The sequence below is a fragment of the Poecilia reticulata genome, linkage group LG19 (assembly GCF_000633615.1).
Source record: "Poecilia reticulata strain Guanapo linkage group LG19, Guppy_female_1.0+MT, whole genome shotgun sequence".
Taxonomy (NCBI): domain Eukaryota; kingdom Metazoa; phylum Chordata; class Actinopteri; order Cyprinodontiformes; family Poeciliidae; genus Poecilia; species Poecilia reticulata.
In genome coordinates, this window is record NC_024349.1 from 4,800,379 (window position 1) to 4,822,136 (window position 21,758).

The 21,758-nt window shown below is 38.4% G+C and overlaps 1 long non-coding RNA gene across 2 annotated transcripts in view; it reads right to left on the reverse strand.

Annotated features, from left to right (window-relative positions):
* The window catches only part of LOC103481212 (uncharacterized), a 40,116-nt gene extending 19,754 nt beyond the window's left edge, over positions 1-20,362 (reverse strand). Inside the window, exons 1-3 of one of the 2 annotated variants that reach the window (XR_001775985.1) lie at positions 19,924-20,362; positions 19,761-19,805; positions 15,387-16,668 (exon numbers count right to left, since the gene is read on the reverse strand). This is a non-coding gene — a long non-coding RNA (uncharacterized LOC103481212). Of the gene's footprint in view, positions 1-15,386; positions 16,669-19,760; positions 19,806-19,923 lie in introns of those variants that run through there. The other variant, XR_001775984.1, reaches the window with a different exon arrangement.
* Between the last annotated feature and the right edge of the window lie 1,396 nt (positions 20,363-21,758).

Genomic DNA, 21,758 nt, shown 5'->3' on the forward strand with positions numbered 1-21,758 from the left:
CATCCATCCATCCATCCATCCATCCATCCATCCATCCATTTTCTTGCACCCTTGTCCCTCAGTGGGTCAGGAGGTGCTGGTGCCTCTCCAGCTAGCGTGCCGGGCGAGAGGTGGGGTCACCTGGACAGGTCGCCAGTCTGTCGCAGGGCAACACAGAGACACACAACCATGCACACACACACTCACACCTAGGGGCAATTTGGAGAGGCCAATTAACCTGACAGTCATGTTTTTGGACTGTGGGAGGAAACCGGAGTACCCGGAGAAAACCCACCATGCACAGGGAGAACATACAAACTCCATGCAGAAAGACCGGGGCCGGGAATCGAACCCAGAACCTTCTTGCTGCAAGGCAACAGCTCTACCAACTGCACCACTGTGCAGCCCGCATCGCAGACCTCTACAAGAATTTACACAAATGAAACAGAATCTCAATAGGGAATCTTAAACTAAAGTATTGATCCTCCCACACTAGTATTTTGGATTGATTAAACTATCAAATGTACACTAATCATGTTAATATCTTACTAAAGTACTTTGCTATAATTATGTCCTAGGTTTGAACAGACTAATTCTTAGGAAAAAACACAAATACACCTAAAAAGGTCACAAGTTTGATGACATATCAAAGAGTATGAGTATTGGTATCAGGGATAAAAAAAACCTTTTATCAGTATCGGGAATCTTAAAGTCTCACTCTGACCACATTGGTGTTGATTTGATACCGATACTGACTTTGTATCAATATTAGTAACATTTTGGATTAATTTCCCCACCTCTAGTAACAGGATTTGGGTAAAAATCTTAACCCGAAACATTCAGCAACAGTTATCAAGAGCCTTTTCAGTTGCTCTCTTTAATCTGCACTCCAGCGAAGCTGCAAATAGCCCCTATTTGACACAACAGACTCTCTTTACAAACAGTATTTTGATTGCTGTTAGAGCACGAACGGCAGGAATGTCACAAAGCAACGCAGACAGTTGAGGAGTAGGAGGAGGAGGAGGGGAAAATGGCATGATGGAGCAATGCAGACAAGACACAGAGACAGAAAAATATATTTAAAAACAAAAAAACAAGGAGTACGACTGAGCGGGGCGAGCCAATCTGCTGCAAGGCTGAACAGACAACTGTGGGATTATCAACGAGGCAGGCAGGCAGCAGATGATGATTGTTGATAATGTATGTGTGTGTGTGGGGGGGGGGGCAATTATGTATAACTCCCCCTCCTTCTTCTTCTACCCCCTACGGCGGCCCTGATGGGACACAGCCTTTCATTTGCTCATTGCAGTAATTGGTGTATGTGAGGGGGAGGTACATGTGCTCAGCTCCCCCTCTGCGTCTGTCAGAGAATTAGAAAATGGAATTCACCGAAGAGTGGCGTTCGTCCGCCGTCCTCGTCCAAGATGACACATTTTCATTATTCGCCCTGCGACAGAACAGATTTCTCCGTCCTCTGGCCACCAGCATACATTAGGATTTGCAATTCTGAAAATGATTTTCACTGGAAATTAATTTTGCTTAAGTAGATTTAAACAAACGAGGGGCAAATTAATAGATTCTGCCATTATTAAAGTTTTTTCTTTGCACGTCACTATTTAAAAATTACAACGGCTAATGGAAATTGGTTTACAATTACCTTGACCTGAATAATAAATGTCCTCTCAATGCAGAAGTTATGATTGTATTTTTAAAGTATTTAGCAACTCCAGTATAGTTACTTTTTACAACATAATGGGTATTACATTTTTATATAAAACCACATAAGCATTTATTTCTAAATATTTGCTAAATCAGATTGTAGCCAACTTAAAAATAGAACCAGGTTAGATTTAAAATCAAATTAAAAAAATGAAATCAATGCACTAATAGTGATCTTAGTTGAAAGCTTTTAAAATGCGTGTTTTGGACCACTGTAGCCACTGCATAAAATTATGAAAAAAGTAATAATCATCTTTTGTTGGCTTGCTATAGGACAATGTAATAAAAAATAACTTTTAGATAACATATTGCAACTTTTCTAGAACCAAACCAGACATCTGTAAACTACATTGGAGATGCAAACATTTAAAATTTAACATTTATTCACTGTGAATCAGGCATTTGACTGATTTCTGTCTGTCCCAATCAAACAATAAAATAAAAGTAAGTAACACTGCCACTATGAAACGTTGTAACATGACATCACGCCCAGATTCCTGCTGGAGGGCAGAAAAACGCTGCTCACCAACAGCGACCACCATTTGGTTTTAGCTGACAAGTTGTCAACATAACACGCGTGATTAGAGAAAAAGGCACATGGAGTTTTGCAACCAATTGTCGACACTACGGCAATTAGATAACAAGATCCAAGAGTATCTACGGAGCCAGTAAGGCAGGGGCGTCAAACTCATTTTCATTTCGGGCCAAATCAAAAATCGGAATGTTCTTAAAGTGCCAGTTGGGCCAGAATATATTGATAAAACAAATTAAACTCTGAAAATATCAATAAATAGCTGTTCCTCTKGGATTTTGTGATCATTTTAGCTTTTTATTTGCAATCAAAATGACAGATTTTGTGGTGAACATTTAGAAATGATGGTAAGGCATTTTTACAATATTTGTGGTAATGTATGACGTTACATGTTACTCTTTATCTCTCGCCGTATTAATTACGAATTTAATGTTTTTGACCAATTTTGAGAACATTTACAGTACAATCAGAAAAAAAAGTTGGAAATTTGTTGATTTTGTGTGTGAATTTTACAGATTTGTGGAAAAACTGGAAGGACTTATTGATGTAATTTGGAGTCTAGAGGGCCACATAAAAATCTACGGCGGGCCATATTTGGCCCCCGGGCCTTGAGTTTGACACCTGTGCCCTAAGGGGACATGGAGAAAAAAAAAAGGAAAGAAATCCCGAGTTATTATCTCGATATCCCGACTTATTATCTCGAAAGTCGGGATCTCGAAATAATAAGTCGGGATTTCTTTTCTTTTTTTTTTTCTCCATGTCCCCCTAGGGGCTCCGTAGGTATCACATTTTACATGTTAGCAAAAAGTTTTAATTGGAAAAAAAAAGTAGCGACGGGGAAGAAAGTAGGACTGTTATGCTAGCTTGACTACGAGAATCTTAACATGTAGATGTGCTGTGGAAACTTATGTTTCGTTTCTCTGACAGATCATCAGTAGTGCAGCTAGTCAAACACTGCTGTGTTCAAACTATCGCTTATTAATAACCGCAGAATAAACGTCGAGCCTGAAAACATAATACTGTAACGGGACTGAACGTTAGCATAGCGGAGCTGTTGTTGAACCAGTCGCTATAGCAACGGGTCTGTGTGTAGCAGAATAGCCAAGACAAAATCGAAATGAGTGGCTTTGAGTTATTCTTCAGTAGGTTTTCTGTGTTATTTTTCCATTTGTTGCACTAAATTAATAAAACCTACATCTCCAGATTTTATTTTGTGAACAGATTTGTTCAACCAAAGCAGCGCAGCTGCAGATGGAAAGTAAAAGAATTTGCCCTCCACGTTGTGCACATTCTGAATATTTCCGGCTGTAAACATAAATATATGTTATATATGTAAATAACACAAAAGCTAATGGTTAATATCTGTTATTGGCCAAAGCAGCAATGCTAGTATGGGATGCCAAGACTTTTAAGCTCTATTTTATATTGGATGACATTTTAAGTTTAGAAATGGTAATTACCAAAAAAATATGTAGTATTTATTTGTTTTTTGATAGCTTAATTAGCTTTACTGTTTAGACTCGTATGTGATAGAAATACAGTCATATCACGTTAAGTTTATTTCAGAAATAGATAGTAAACTAGTGCAGTTAGCTAATTTTGAATAACAACAACAACCTGTTATTTCAAAATCATGTCAAGTATAAGAAGTACTTTTTTCAGTCTGAAGCAATATTAGATGCTTTTATTAAAATCCTGAACATGATCATATTTAATCCTTTGGCAGGATGCAGAAGAGGGACTGAAAAACTGTGTGATTTCCAGTCATGGCGCGGTAATTGCTAAGGGGAAGAACAGAGAAAAACAGCCAGACCACTGACCTCTCACCGAGGGAGCGTCCTGCACATGGCAGCCTGAGCTGAGGGCTCGCCGCAGGGGAACAAACGGCCAGAGACGAGGAGGCGGTGGGCAGGAAGAGCAGCGCGGTGAGGCGGAGAGGTGAGGGGCGCGCTCAAGAGTCGAGGTTATTGGGTTACGGAAAGGACCGCGAGTGGAAAAAAACACAGAGGAGAGAGGCAGGGAGCAGGCAGCAGGAAGAGGAGAGAAAGGAGCGAGAGGAACGAAAGGTGTTATGCTGGGGATTAAAGCTGAAATGAGCATATGGGGAGGGTGGAAAACATATAGGGGGAAAATCTTTTATTAAAAAATTGCATTCAACTTTAACGCCTCAGGCGCCAACCGAATATCTTAATTAGATGAAGCAAAAATCAGATCAGCTGCAGGTGTAAATCCACCTGAGGCTAGTTTGGTTTCCTGTCAGCTTGCAGTAATTGTTTACACAGAAATAAACTCGCAAACAGGTGCAGGGCAGCTCAGACTGCAACCGGCTTGTCAGTATGGATTTGTGTGGATACTTGTAAAGTGGACAGCTCACTGAGCAAGCCCAAGTGCTTCCTGTCAATATTAATTATCTCGTAAATATCATCAGAGGAAGCCACGTGGAAAGCAAGCCAGGGGAGAACCAAACAGGAAAATGTGAGACTGCTGAGGAGATGTGTTTTAATGTCAGACGTAGATTTACTCATAACGTATGAGCTGTGTATTAATACCAAAGGAGAGGTAATTTTGGGGGGGGCTTATGTTTGTCCTTTCGGGTTTATTAGATAGTGGGGGAGGTTGCGCCAACAGCATGGTGCCTTCTGAGGATGCCTAGTTAAAGTGGAGGATGGAGGGATGAGGTAAGACTCGGCAACAAATTGATTTTATCAATTAATTAAATTGTTGTTTTTTGTAGATTTGGACTAAGTTCATTTGGGGACCAAAATTGCAACATTTGTTACATTTTCAGCTGATTCGCTTTCACACTGCACTGTTGGACAATCTAAAAACGATTAAAAAACCTGTTCCCCTCGTCGCCTGTGGGGGCGCTGCACCAAGAACCACTGAAGGAAACAACATAAAAACCTCTGAAGACGACACTGAGCACAACTTCCTTCTTCATGAAACATAAACAAAGATTTTAGTGGTTCCAGGGTTTCTCTTTTGTCTTCGGCTAAAAACCATGAGCCATTTCTCCTGCTAGCACTAAACTCGCATGTTTGTTTTAGTTGTTTTTACCCAGAATTCCCTGCGCTGTAGTCCGTTTCCTGCTTCTGGAGCAGTCTGCGGTCATATTTTGGTCCAAATGTGCATTCACACCAACTCATACGAACCGGATTTTCTAGGTAAACGGACTGGAGTTGGATTAAAGCAAACTGAACACGGTTGGTTTGAATTCAACCTTGAACTTTGAAAATCTGGATTATTTTTTCACCAATGCACTCCGTATAGGTTTCTCTAGATTATAGAGCGCCAAGAACAGCCATCTTGTTTTACTGGACTTTGAATTCAGGTCAAATCTACGACAGACTATCAGGACGAAGTTACAGTATTTTTAATTACAAGAATGAAGTCACAATATTACCAAAATTAAGTCATAGCATTAGGAGAATAAAGTCGTATGACAGAGCCAACGTAGCATGAGAATAATGTCAGAATATTAGCAGGATGAAGTTGTAATCTTATGCTAACGCCTACATAAAAACTAAAAAAATTAAAATGAGGAACACTTTGGTATTGGTTTTCAGGAAATACTTCATCAAAATCAAACCAGTAGAAGGAATCTGAAACAATTGAGCAGACGACTGGCTGAGCTTTACAACTTTATCCAAGATTTTTCTCATTAAAGCAACTTCCTTGTATTTTTAGGATGTTATTGTGCTATTGCTAGCACTATATTCTTGTGGCTAATTTTCCTGTAGCTGGCCCTACGACTCCATTGTCCAACTCACAGAGGGGATGGATGAATTAGAAGCCACTTTTTAAAAATGTTTTCTGCCGTTTCTAACTTAATTTTTTAGAAAACAAGAAGCAAAATAGCTTAAAACCGGAAATCAGATCAGAGATGTTATTTTTAAGCCATGTCGCTCAGTTCTACGTTGAGAAAAGGAGGCAAAAGGTTGTTGTGAACAAAATCAAGGTGAGTAAAAGGAGGGAGGATCTGCAAGTCGCTGGATTTAACACGGTTTCTCTGACCAAGCCTCCAGCGTTTCCTCTCAATCCTCTTATTTCCTTCTGCTGCTTTGTACCATTCCTTCCCATGTCTTTCTGTTGAACATGTCCTACTGTAACCTTGAATTTAAAAACTGAATCTGCACACATACGTTTCCCACATTTTGATCCACACAGAGAATTTGAAATGATCTCTGGGATATAAAAGATCTTAACTGCATTTAGTTGTACGCGGCCCTGTGGGTTTGTTTGTGTTGTGCGTTTTATTCCCATTAGAAACAATAATGAAAAACTAGAACATATTTTACGTGTGTCTGACTACAAAACATGATTGAAATCGGTTGTTTTTTGTGCTGAAACAGATGAGCAGAATATTGACGAGTATTCCTGCACTCTAAAAAGTGTTTTTTGGGCTGAAGTTCATCTTATGGACTTATTTACATTAATTTAACTTAATTCTTTTGCTTTTGATATGCAACTGACTTTTTCGTGTTCATTTAACTCAGAACTTACACTCTAAAAATAAAATAGTGGAACCAACTTAACTGAATTGCTTCCATAGGTCTTAATTTATTAAATTTAACCAATTCAATATATTCTAATCATCCAACTCAATTTGTTAATTTTATTTAACACATTTACTAAGTATGTTTAAGATAACAGATTTAAGTCAGTCTTACTCAAATCATTTACTTTCTTCTAATAAACATTTAAAATCTGTTTGTCTTAATTCTACAGAATTAACTCAACTCAAACTTTTAAGTTGTTACAAACTAAATATTTTGAAAAACTATTTTTACAGTGTCCTCTAAATATACTCTAATTTAAAAGTTACTAATATTTTCCTTAAAGGATCTTTTTGCTTTGACTTTACTTGAAATAATCAAGTTCAATATTTGTGTCCCACGTCTGACCATGACTCCGTACCAGGACAGATTCCCCAGTATGTGACTGTGGCTCTGTGGGTAGCGTAGTCGCCTTGTGATCGGAAGGTTGTAGGTTCGATTCCAGCTTCCTCCTGCCGCATATGGATATTGGTGTGAATGTGACTAATGTGAAGGGCTTTGAGTTGCCAAAGTGCTGTGTAGGTTCAGTCCATTTACCATTTTTTTGAAGTAAACTAAATGATTTGAGTAAGAGTGACTTAAATCTGTTATTTTAAACATACTTAATACATTTGTTTAAAAATTAACAAATTGAGTTGGATGATTAGAATAAATTGAATTGGTTAAACTTAATAAATTAAGTTGGATAAACTTAATTGAATTGCTTGTTACCCATAGAGGCAATTCAATTAAGTCGGTTCAACTTTTTTCTTTTTAGAGTGTGTGTAGAATAAGAAAAATAAAAAACTAAATCACAGGCAGAAAGCGGCAAAAACTGTATTGGCTAACTCACCAGTCGCATAAATTACTTTGACTTTTCTGCATTCACAGCTTTTCTCTGTTTTTCTTAAAAGTATTTTTGATTATAAAACAGGCAAATCAATATTTTTAGCCGAGAAATATGATGCAGCTTTCCCTATTTTCCGTGCTTGTCCTGAAAATACTTTAGTTTGTTTTTGGTATTTTGTTTTAAATAAATGCAATGCAAAAGTTAAAACGATATAAAACATTGAACTACACATTTGAGATTTGAAGTTACGACATCTTTTTTCATGTTCCTGAAAGGTCCATATCTTTGAAGGTCCAGAAATTAACTTTCCTTGGATCCAACTTCACCAAACAGGATTTCAGGATTTGCGTTCACACCAGGTGCGTTCACACCAGGTGCGTTCACACCAGGTGCGTTCACACCAGGTGCGTTCACACCAGGTGCGTTCACACCAGCCCGGTTCAGTCTGCTTTAATCGAACATTAAATGGTTTGCCTAGAAAGTCCGGTTTGTTTGGCAAAGTGCGAATATGTAATCGAACTCTGATGCAGACCAAAAAAAGAGAACTCGTCTGCATACAAACCTAAATTTAAAATCGGCTGAAGTGAACTCTGGTGCGGTTTGAATGAATATGTGAACGCAAGCAGACCAAAAGTAGGAAGCAGACCACATCGCAGAGGATTCTGGGTAAATACAGCGAAAACAGACGTGTGTATCTAACGCTAGTGGGAATAATGATGTGGTCTTTTACCAACAACAAGAGAGAAATACTACAACCGCTAAAATCTGACGCCACTCCATTTTTGTCTACATTTTGTAAAGAAGTAAGTTGCGCATAGTTGCTTCTTCTGAGTTTTTCATGTTGTTTCCTTCAGTGGCTCTTGGTGCAGCGCCACCACAGGTGAGGGGGGGGAACAGGATTTTCAAAGGGTTTGGTTTGTGAAAGAGAACTACAAAACCTGGAAATTTAGCAAATGTTGCAATTTTGGTTCCCAGTTGAACCAAATTTCCTGGATTATCAGATGTGAAAACGCCCTAAAAATCACAAACCATCTGGCTGGAGGTGCAAACGATCACAGATGTGAACAAACCCCAAAGTTGGCTTCACCTGCTTCTATGTGGCTCTTTTTTAAAAATCCTTTCACTTTTAATGAAAGCTGTACTGCCTCTGTGGATTTTTAAAATCAAAATGTCAGATTTTAGTTTAGAGGAGCAAAAGTAGAGAACGTCTAACATTTTAACTTCACCACTGGTCATATTTGGCCTTTAACCGAGACGATGACTTGATGAGCCTCACAGTGACATGATATTAAGAAAAATAAATCCTCTCGGAAGAAGCCAAACTGTTTCAAACAAAGACTTTGTGTACACACACACACACACACACACACACACACACACACACACACACACACACACACACACACACACACACACCAGTTCAGACTGGGACATCAAGACAATGTTTTTGCGCTCCTGCTGGTTTCCACCGGTGGCGACGAGCACCTGTGCGTTTTGCGCAACAAAGGTTCCTAGCAACAGTTGTCGAGCAGAGATGCACACCTGTTTGATCTGCCTGGACCCTCGTGTGATAAGTGGCCTCGGTTACCATGGCGACCGGGATATGGGATGGATCCATGTGGCGCTATTGAATGGCCTTGGATTATAAACACACGTATACAGGCAGACGCAGAAACTCATGAAGACACACACGGCATCGCGCTTGAAGGAGTTTGTCTCACACACACACACACACGCACACACACGCACCCACACACACACACACACACACACACACACACACACACACACACACACACACTTTAGAGACGGCAAACAAAAAAAAAGGAGGAAAATCACACAAACCAGCCGAAGTGGTGCGTCTAATGAAGCAGTCGGGCCATGCCAGGTTTCACACCTGCATGCAGACTCGTAACAGACTTCACACTTGAGGAAACTTGCAAAGGAAGGTCTCACATTTGGAGAGAAATAAACACACGTAGGCCGACTTGTAGCACTTCACAATGCAATGCGTGGAGAATTTTAAAAAACCACGACAAGGCGGCAGATGGCCGACATGCTAACAGTTACTCACAGCGTGCAGGTGGACGAGGAAACGCTTTCCTCTCTCTCTCTCTCTCTCTCTCTCTCTCTCTCTCTCTCCCTCTCTCTCTCTCTCTCTCCCTCTCTCTCTCTTTCCCTCTCTCTCTCTTTCGTGTCGACCTTGTAGAGAAAAGCGAATAGTTAAACCGCAGCAGTCATTCACACAAAAATAGATGAACGAGAAAATACATAATGGTGGGAGCTGTTGCATTTTCTATAGCCTGAAAGGCGGGATAGAAATGTGAGCATTGAAACGCAATCAAACACGAACACCGACGCTGCTGCTCTGCGAGCTTTCTCTTTTAAACTCTTTTAAAATTGAATGGTAACCCATTAAGACGCCCAGCACTGTAAAGTGGAGTTCTTCCCTCGAAGTTCTGCGTTTGTGCTTCAGGTGCGCTGCACACCTTTCAAGCATTGAAATGGAAATGATGTCTCTGTTGGGTTCATTTCATGCATAGAGATGCAGCGTACAGGCCTCCCTGCACAAATTAAATCATAAATAAATGGCTTTTGTAGTCACTTGATGGATGAAGTTAATTATTTTTTCGCTAGCCTGGTTATTCTGGGAAACTATTACATTTAGCAATGTGTGTTATTAGTTTCCTCTCTTAAATATGAGAAATCAGTTGGGTAATTCTGGTTTTAAAATATTATTTAGGAACCGTCAGTGTGTTAAACCAAGCTGGTTTTTGGTTTTTCGTTATAGTTCAGTTTTATTTCGTTTTTGCTTTTTGTCTGATTCAGCTAGTTGTAGAGTTTACACATCGATTGGGTAATGAATGCTCAACACAAGGCGCCGTTTTCAAAACATATATTCAATCTTTGTTTTCTCCAAACTTTTACTGTCACCATTTTTGCAAACTAGCATAAATTTGCTGACAGCTGATTTAAACTGCTTGACTGTGGGGTAAAAAGTTATTTTGCATCAGTTCGAAAGGGGAATAAACACAGAAACTAAAGATGTTATAACAATAATAACACAAAACACAGTTTTCTCCCTTTAGTTACCGTTTTTATTTATTGCAGTTAGTTTTTGTTTTTCCATTAGTCTTGGTTAACTGTAATAACCTGGCAGGAAAACATCAGACTCTTTATAAGGACTGATTCATTTGTCAATCACTGAATTTTATGAAAAAATATTAAAATCTGTTAAGATATTTTAGAAAAGTTGCAGTTATTATTTTACAGTTCAGAGACCAACATGCAAATATTAAAAATGAGAATGAATTTTTAGTCTGGGCTTGATTTTAATTATCTTTGAGAAGTATGGACTTTGGTGTCTGCATTTCTCCAAGTTTGGAAAACATCTGTTGCTTCAAGTTAAAAAAAAAGTGGACCAATTTTTACAGAATAAAGCTAAAGACTCGTTTTAAAATTAAAAAATATCCCACAGTAAAATTAACTGTAACTCCTATCATCCAAGTGTCATCAGGGTTGTTGTGGAAAGTGACGCTTCGGCCTGTTGGTTTTAGTTACCTATAAAGTTAATCCTTTATGTTTTCTTAATGTTCTGTGAGGGCCATTGAAATAAATCCTTTCTTATCGCTGTGCAGCGGAGGACAATACAGATGTTACACTTTGTCTGCGAACACACCGCCGCGTCTTATCGTGACTCGCAACCTGCATGTAATGAGGAGCTGCGCAGCATTTGCGTCACTTTTCTCAGCGCCGGACTAAAACGGAAAGCAACAGCACCAGCGGTTGACAAATAAACGGATCATGTGGAAGACCAGACGAGGGGAAGGGCCGTCCGGGTCGATCCGAACCAGCAGAAATCGGTCACGCGCAGCTTGAGCTCATCAGGCAGTCGCTCAAACGAGATAAAGTGCAAACAGACTTCGGCTCGTTAATCTATTTAGTTTCTCCAGCCTCATTTTTGCACCGTTCGTCGTTGTCCCTGCTGTTTCTTTTCCACTCGTCACAAGTGGGACGTTGGACCATCTGTCAGTCTTGGATTTAATTAGTGTATTCATTGAAAGGTATATACCTGAAACTGTTTTGACGCGTAGGATTTAAATAAAACTTCTCCAAAGTGAGAAACCAACGAAGACGCTTTCTGCACATTTCTGCTTAATTTTCTGATTGAATTCCAGATGTTGTAATTAATGAACAACAGCAGAAAAGAGGATGCAGAAGTAATTTGGCCTTTCTTCAAGAGAAGGTCATTAGACAAGATAATCTGAAAAACACTTTTAATGGGAGAAAGATGATTATGAATGTTGAAGTTTTGGAGTCTTTATTTTAATGATGTAACTTCAAAGTAGTGCCACAGTTTCCCTAATTTTCAGGTATAATTAACTGAGTTTTTAATATGTTGGTGCTGAATTTTTCCAGCAATTCTGTACTATATATATGTGAGGAGCAAAAATAAAGTTGCTGAATAAAAAATTGAGTTGATTCCCTTGGTTTGCTAAAATTGTACGTCAGCGATTGAAGTTGGTTGGCGCAGGTTAGCTTGACTTTATCTACAGATTTAAGAAATATTCTGTCAATATTCCGAGATAAATCTGATAAGTTATCTCTGCATTTAAGCTACTGTAAAACTACTAAATTACTACAAATAAATAAAGCAAACTATTTAGTACAACGTGAGAATTGCCTAGTTTCAGGGATAATTACAGTACAGTCTAATTATACCACGACAAAATGCTAAGATTCTTGTAAATCTGTGAATATGATCCTCTAAACTAACAAACTTTTATGTTTTCCTCCCAGCAAACTTTCTAAAGTCCAGTTACAATGAAAAATACTGAACAGATGGACACCAACAGTGGACTAATATGTTAGTTTAACAAAGTTACAAGGAAGATTTGACCTTCATACTCAAAGTACGAACAATATTCAAACATGCTAAAATGCTAATTATAATTACATTAATACAGCTAAACAACACCAGTTACCACAGAGACACTGACAAAAAAACAAGATTGTACAGCTTAAAATATATAGTTACCATATTTTTAATGTGAAATTAAAATTATGTGACTTAAATATGCAGTTTTCTATCCACATGTTAGCATTTTAATTCTCACAGTAGCCTACGGGCTAACGTGCTAACAGCTAATAGCAGGTGTTTTATTTCACTTTTCTCATGAATATTTGGAAGTTCACATCAATATGAGATATAATGTTAAATAAAATTCAGTTTTAAGATATTTAAGAGATTTTAACATCTATCTAAAAGACAAACTTATATTGTGAATGTTTGTCTATCAAGCTAGCAGCGCGCTATTAGCTAACAGAAGTCTGTCTGTCTACTTCCTTTCCCGCCACTGTTCAAAATTATTTATTTATAGTTATACGGTAGAGCTAGTTGTTTAATTGTAGAGTCCAACCACTTTATTTTTAGCTTCTTGATCAAATGTAGCTTTCAAAGTTATTAAAGTTTTCGTACTGTTCCTTTACAGCATCTTTGTGATGAGTATACTTTATAAAATCACTCTTGTATTTAAGTGTTTCACATGTGTTGGGTTTGTCTGCAGACAGTATATTTTTCACAGTCTTCTGGTTTATTTTTGGTTAAGACAAAAAAAGTCTTCCTGTTCAATCGGTACATCTCTTTCTCTACGCAGCCTAAAAAAATTAACATAATCATTGGTTTGCCTTAGAAAGTTCAGTCAGATGTATTGGGTTTAAAAATATATTTTGAAGTGAAAATGGACAAAGGTAATTTTTTTTTTACATATTAGTTACAAGTAGGCATGTCACGATAAATAGTCCCAGAAGTTATTGCGATAAACGATAATATTGTTGTTTTGAGACGACTTTTAAACACTACGATGGTAATGACATAATAATGCAAGAGCACATCCTCAAAAATCATTAAACTTTAAATTCTACTGAACATTTAATGCTGGAACTGGAAGATATTTTAAATATCCAAAATAAATAAAACAACAGAAACATCAAATAAAATTAATTAGGAAACTGACGTCCAGTTTTGGTAGAAAGAAAATGGAAAACAGAAAAACAATAAATTATGCAAATGGAAATTATTGAGCTTGTTGCAACTTATTATGTGATTAATTGATTTATTGCAACGTTACTTTCTTGTTTATTTCCCGGGAACAGCTACAGATATAAATGTGACGTAACGGCCTTCACAGATTAAATACGTATTGAAATCTGTTACATTCGATACGTTACACCTGACTAATTATCTATTCTGGAAACATTTTTTCCATTACCTGTCATTTATATTAGCTTTGCTGTTTAATGAAATCAGAAACACAAAAATAAAACGAGTCCAACAGACTTCAGAGCAAAAAACAAAAAATCCTCTTAAAGGCAAAATTCTTAATATTTTTTTTTAGATTGCGTTTAAGCCGCTTTGCAAAAATCAGACAGGCTTGTTTCTTTACGACCCCTTGCTTTTTCCATCAAGCCTGATGATTTCTTTTTGTCTCGTATCCTCTGCTTTCTCTCGTCTGTTCCTGGATGAAAAGGCCACATCAAACAATGGATTCAGCTTCTCCCCAGGTAGACGAGGGGAAAAGCTGCGGGAAACCAAGATGCACGAACCTGAGCCAGGATTTTCAGGGGTTTTATGGTTTCAAACATCCAAAAAGAAGTTCTTATAATTTATCTTTTAAAAACACAGATTTTTTAGAAACATTTAAGTGTTTTTTAATATATTTTGAGTGAGTAGTTGTGTGATTTTGATTACGAACGTACTAAAAGGAAGAAAAATCCTGTAAAAAGATAAAAATTTGTTTCACAAAGTATTGATGCAGGAACCATCCATCCATCCATTTTCTTGCACCCTTTTTCCCTCAGTGGGGTCGGGAGGGGTGCTGGTGCCTCTCCAGCCAATGTTTCGGGCGAGAGGCGGGGTCACCCTGGACAGGTCGCCAGTCTGTCGCAGGGCAACACAGAGACACACAGGACACACAACCATGCACACACACACTCACACTCACACCTAGGGGCAATTTAGAGAGGCCAATTAACCTGACAGTCATGTTTTTGGACTGTGGGAGGAAACCGGAGTACCCGGAGAAAACCCACGCATGCAGGGAGAACATGGAGACTCCATGCAGAAAGACCCCAGGCCGGGAATCGAACCCAGAACCTTCTTGCTGCAAGGCAACAGCTCTACCAACTGCGCCACTGTGCAGCCCTGATGCAGGAACCGTAAAAACTTATTACACTATTTTCTAACTCAAATGTTGAAGTCGTGTTCCATAAATCAGAAGTATTTTTTGAAAATAACAGCCTTTAAGCAGGTATTCAACATACTTTTAACCGCACGCATTTCTGTTAGAAAATGCAGTTTTGTTATTCTAATTTAACTCTAAACAGAAATCATCGTAATTAACAGAAATAGACTTTCAGACCTGCGCATAATTAATTTATGATTCACTTTGTAAAAAAGTTCCTGAAATAAATTTACGTTTCAATAATATCCAAATTTATTGAAAAAGAAGTGAAATAATGTAAAAAGCTGCAGATTCAAAAATGCTATATTTATTTAGAAACCATAAAAATGTTGTCCACTTTAATTAATTAAAGTTTTTAGCTTTAATTAGAATGCTCAAGTCTTTTATGTGTCAGATTAAAAGCAGTTTTTTAATTTAACAACCTTTAAGCAGGTATGAAACATTTTTTTCAGTAAGTTTTTATTTCTGTTTTTAAAAATAGTTTTGTTATTGATCTGACTGAATAATGTTAAAATTAACTGTAAGATTAATTAACAGAAATAAAGGCTTTGAAACATCCATCTGTAATTAATCAGTGGATTTTAAGTTTTATTGTGATATTTTGTGGTTCTATTGTGATAAATGTGGCTATAAGAACTTATTTATACTTATTTTTATCAATAACTGCACACAGTAACTGCATTTAATAATGTTTTATATAAAATAATATATAAAGAAACAGACTTAGAATGTTTTTTATTCACTATTCAATAATTATTACGTTCATTGAGCAATAATTGATTTTAGATCTCCATGAGTTCTGTGGCAGAAAATCAGACAACATATTATGACTTTATTACCAGATACTTTTTTCTTCATAATCTCCTCTTTTTGGTAAGAAAATACGTCATATTTTATATTAATCACATCACATTGTGTTTTATTTCCAGTTATTTGGTCTTTTTCTTGTCAGAAACGTTTCCATTCGTCGCCATCTTGATGAATTTGACTGGCAGCCAATCAGAAAATGACATTTAGTTCAATTTAACTTACATTTTATTGAGAAAAAATTAGCTTTTCTTTCTCATCTTGACTCAAACTGAGGCCCGACTTTGAAAAAGCCTTTGCTAAACGAATAAACTTGAATGATTGATTAAATGAAAAAAAAAATCTGTTATGGCGATACATTTTGCTGGATGATAAATTGTCCCAAAGTTATCGCGATAAACGATAATATTGCTGTTTTGAGACCATTTTCAAAGTAATGGAAAGGTGATGGCTTAATAATAACACATTCTCAAAGATCAATAAACTTTAAATTGACTTTTAACACTGGAACTGGAAAACATTTTAAATATACAAAATAAATAAAGTAATAAAATGAATTATGAAGTTTCTGTAAGTCAAACCAGTAAAAACCAGAACTGAAGACTTTCGTCATGAAAATGGAGATTATTGACTTTGTTTTCATTTACTGTGTGATTAATTGATTTATTGATTTATTGATTATTGCGACAGACCTAACTGTAGAGCCTTTTGGTTTTCTTTTACATAATTGCTGCACTTTATTAAAAATGTCCTCTCTTTACCCAATTTCCACGCCTGGAATCAGTGAAATGGAAGTAAATCGCAGTTCGCCCTGCAGCTCGTCCCTTTCTTTCTGCCTCTCTTTCTTTCTTTCCGGGTAGAATCGGAGAGAAAAGCTTTCCAAGGCCGAGGCAGCAGAACCGGAGCACCTTGGCGTTTTGAAGTCGGGCTGAAAGAGATCTGAAGCTGCAATAAGTCGACTCGAGACGGCGGTGGAACTGATGCAATGTCAGTCACTTGAAGCTGGAGAAGCAACAGGAGGAGGAGGAGGAGGAGGAGGTTAGCGGCGAACAGAAGGAGGAAGGAGTGGAGGAGCAGAAGGTGCAGGGCGGAGAGAGTCACAAACACGCCTGGCTGCTGATTGTGATTGCTGTTCAAACAAGGCTGACAGCTGCCACAAACATCTCCCTGCTTAATATGACACACATTTACTCTCACCTGCGCCGATAGCCTCCCGCTTTATGGCGCCCTGTTATCTTTCTTTCTGCTCCTCGGCCTGATAAGGCCGCTGTGATTGCCCTCCGCTCGCTCGCTCTGCAGCATGACGGCTCAATCACTCATCAAATCAAGATGTCCCCTCGGCGCTCGTGATGAAATACCACCCAGATCATCTTCTGTCATTCCTCTGTTTGGCCTCAAATACATGTGGCTTCACTTCGAAAAGGTGGGTTTAGATTGCAGTTTCCTTTAGTTTAAATGCAAACATATAAAATAAAGTGTTTCCATTGCTTTGGTTGAATGTTGAGATCAGGATTTTTATAGTTTTCTGCAGCTGGCAGGGCCAGACTTAGAAAAATATGGAGATAGTTTTGGTGCCCAGATCCCCCAAAAAAGCAAATAAATATTCTGTAATAAAGTTCATGAAATAAATTGAAACATTTGCCAGCATTACTTGTCATTATCTTATACATATACATATATATATGTACTCTTCTTTCTAAAAAGTAAACCAAAATTAGCAGGGCTGGATTTAGAAGAACCAGGGCCCCGGGCAGGAGCCAGTTTTATGTCTCCACCAAAGAAAAACATAAAAGTTATGACAAAGTTCCTGAAATAACTCAAAAGATTATCCTGCATTACTAGTTGTGATCTGATTTGTGTACTTATTTCTTTATTGGACTGTGATTGGCAGAACAATCACAGCCCCGCAAACACAAATACTGCTCTTGAGAAACATTTATATTACACTTATTTAAGACAAATTACTTTTTTTTCTCCACTAAACTCCAGACATTAACTGCATTTAATCACATTTTCAAATTGTACTTATTGGTATTCTTATTTAACAAAGAAAATAGTAAAAATAAATAAATAACAATCCTGAATCCAGAGAGTTTCTGTTCTTTTAAACATCAATTACAGTTTATCATGACAACAATAAATCAATATTCTTAGAGAAAATGTATCACGATAAATGATAAACGATAAAATGTTGGCCTCAAAAATATGTGCTGCTGTGTAAGACTGAAACGATTCACCGGATTAATCGTGATGAATCGATTACTGAAATAATCGTCAATTAAAGAAAGTTTGTTTCAGCCTTTTGTGAATTTCACTGGATGAAATCTGTCAAAGAATCCAGCAGATACAGAAAGATTATTTGTAATAAAGATAAGTAATTACCTAACTGGTTGAATTAGGACATGTTTTTATCTGATTAATTAATTAATAATCAATTACTAAAAGAATCGTTAGTTGCAACCCTGCTATAATGTCATATTTTTAAAATATTTGGGTGTAATTTAAAAATCAACCCTTAAGTTTGTAAAACATGCATAGTACAAAATAAAAAATTAAATTTCCGCCCCCTGAGAACTTGTAGCCCTGGGCGATTGCCCCTGTAAGCTCTTTTTAAAGACTGATCAAAGTAGTAAATGCTGCAGAAATGGCAATTTTGAAATAAAATGAAAGAATTGGGAGATTATCCTAAGTTTTCCCAAAGTGCACATAGCACTTCGGTTGTTTCCGATCTTTCCTGCAGATGTTTTTTTCCGTAAATAAAGAGACCTCACCTGCATTCGGTTCCGATCTGCCGATTATTCATGTGGATCAGGAAACTAAAACGAATAAATCAGAACGGATTTCCTCTTGCGTTACTTTTCCGTCAAAGAAAAAACACGCAGTAGCAAAATATAACCTTTCCCAGCAAAACCTTCAATTAAAGTAAAGAACATTTTCCATCCAGGACCCTGTTGTTCCGCTCTAGTCTCTGCTCTTTATTCCCTTTCGTGTTTATTAAAAATCAAACTGTTGCCTCCAGTTTGTGGACAGTCTGGTGAAGCTGATAATGACTCAGGGTTAGGGGGAAAGCAGAGGATTAGCTATGCATGCAGAGGGCGTTCACTCACTACTATATAATTCAGAATGCTTCGCTTTTTCCTCCCCATCCTCCACACAGAGCAACAATCGCGACATCAAATGCACCCACTCTTTCATGCGCATTCCTGCTGTTTCCCCTCTATTTCTGTCTGTCTGTGTCATCCTCCCTTTTCTCTTTACACACACACACACACACACACACACACACACACACACACACACACACACACACACACACACACACACACACACACACACACACACACACTCCTCCACAGCAGCAGTTGCACATTATGGAGTGGTAACCAGGCAGCATCTAATTGCAATAATTGAAAGAATGTACCGAGCGGGCCTGTTTGAACACCTGTTAGCGCTGAATTTCTCTCATGGCTGCAGCTCGTACGCGCCGTGTCACACCAGTTGGTGCGCGTGCATGTGGGTGCATGCATTGAGGAAGAGTAGGAGAGGAGGAAGGGTTTGTAAATATGACACGCTGGCTGCGCTCCAGCCCCGCGTTTCGCCGCTTCCAGAAGGAGACAGGCGAACAGAAATGAATAAAACGCGTGATGCGTCTTCGCGCCTTTCATGCTGTCACCATTGTTATGAACGCTCCCGCTACCGGAAGTCTCTGCCGCGGGGACAGATGCGCGGAGCTGTCCGCCCGCGCCGGTGCTGAAATCTCCCCAAACGCAACACAGCACAAGGGATAAAAATAAAGAAACTAATCTACTAAAAGTTAAATTTCAGGTTTTTTAAATAGACTATTAATTCATTTCTTTCCACCTCTCCTGAAATCGCTTCATACTTCTTCTTCTTCTTCTGTTTTTAATAGCTCCTCTCTTCAGTCCATGCAGCAGCGGAGGAGCTCCAGTCAACATGGAGCTGTTGTCATTTTAATCCGTAACGACGCGTTAATTTCCTGTCTAATTTCTGGTTCACTTTCTTTTTTTAACAAATGTTCGCAGTTTGATCTGTGAGTGTTTGTTTCTTTAAAATGGAGCTTTAGATGAACCTACCTGTTGATATGAAAGGTCCGGTCCGCGCCGCGTCCTCACCAACATCTAAACCAAAAGGAAGAAGAAAAAAAACCAGTTAAGAACATCGTAATGGGACCAGATGTGTCACGCTGTTGTATCTCCAAACACTCCCACCCCTCCGTGGGTCTCCGTCCGAGCTCACCTGGCTCCGGTCGGTCCGGAGCTCCGTTCCGGGTTGGAGCGCACGGAGAGCCGCGGCGCGTCCTGAGCGCAGAGATCAAGCCTCCGGTGCGCTGCTGGCTGCACCTTTTAAAAGCCTCCACTGGACCAATAGGAGGTCTGTCAGCGTGATGGGACCTGACGTCACCCTTCCCTCACCTAACAACCCACCTACCCTGCCCCTCCTCCGCTTTTCTTCAACTGTATAAGAAAAATAACCACATTGCCTCCTCGGAATTAGATCAAAAAAAGTGCTTTTCCCTCCCATTTCTCATAAATCTCGGCTTTCTGTGTGATTTATTCTTTGTAGACCGGAAGCAGGTCAGAATTTGGAGGTGACTCCAGGTGGAAATGACAAAAACAGACTCTGAGTTATCAGCAGCAGGTGGGTAAAACAGGCACAGGTGGACAGCAGACGTATTCAGCAGCAGCGTGATGTTCAATATTTGAACTTTTATGACGTTTTCTACGGTGATAATTAAAAGTTGTGAACTTTAAAGAAGAGATATAGGGCGAGTTTTTTTTACTTTAAAAGCTGTTTTTGTTATGATCTGTGTTGTTCAGTATAGTTTATTTTGAGATTTTCTGTGTTTAGTCCCGTTTCCCTGTGAATCTCTGTCCTGTCCTCCCCATTGATTGATCCCAGCTGTGTCTCGTTCCTGTAATTACTCTCCTAGTGTATTTAGTCTCACCTGTTGTCTGTGTTCCTCGTCGGGTCCTTGTCTTAGCTGTCCGTCTATTGTTAGTTACTACGTCCAGTAGAACTGTGAAGTCCTGGTTCGTGTCCGGTCTTGTTTAGTCCTGTGCATCAGCTGCTACCGGTATTTAGCTGTGTGCTAATATCTCCGCCTGTGTTGGACTGTTTGTGAGCCTACATCATTAAACTCATCATCATCATCATCATCACCATAACCTGGGTCTCAGCGTTTCTCCTCACCACCAACCACCCCCGTTCCTGACAGTTTTAACATAACATTTCACTAAACTTACATTCCAGAAACTATTAGTGTCTGGCTTGAAAGGTTAAGTTTATTTGTATAGCGCATTTCAGAAACGAGGCAGTTCAAAATGCTCTACGTCATTAAAGCATAATCAATAATCAATTGAAAACACAAAATAATGTTTGCCATGATCAATACACATCAAATATACCGATCAGTGTTCCAGTTTTTATGAATCAAACTCTAAACAGTCTTGATTTAAAGGAACTCAGTGTTTCATCTGTTTTGCAGTTTTCTAGAAGTTTGTCCCAGATCTGTGGAGCATAGAAGCTGAATGCCGCTTCTCCATGTTTGGTTCTGGTTCTGATGCAGAGCAGAAGACCCGAGAGGTTCTGGAACGTTGATACAACAACAGCAGATTAACTTTTTAGGCAGAACTGTGAAGACACTGTGACTGTGCACTGTAAAAACACAAAATATTAACAGCCATTTTTTCTGGTGGACTCAGATCTGAGCCTTCAGAGATGCATGAAGACAGTTACAAAGTCGGCCTTCTATCACTTGAAGAACATCTTTAGGATCGAAGGACTAATCATGTCTCGGCATTAGAAAAGCTCATCCATGTGTTTATCGCTAGTCGCATTGATTACACTGCAAAAATAAAAAATCTTACCAAGCATTTTTGTTGTAGTTTCTTTGTTCACTTGAAATAAGACATGTAACCTTTCAGCAAAATATATTCAGTACTTTTTTTAATATTCATGAAAAAGTCCTAGTGTGATACAATCAGCCATTTGTTTTATTAATATTACAGTAATCAACAATTGACTTAAGTTCACATATCTTGCTGAAAAGTTACTTGAAAGCTAGTAAGCTA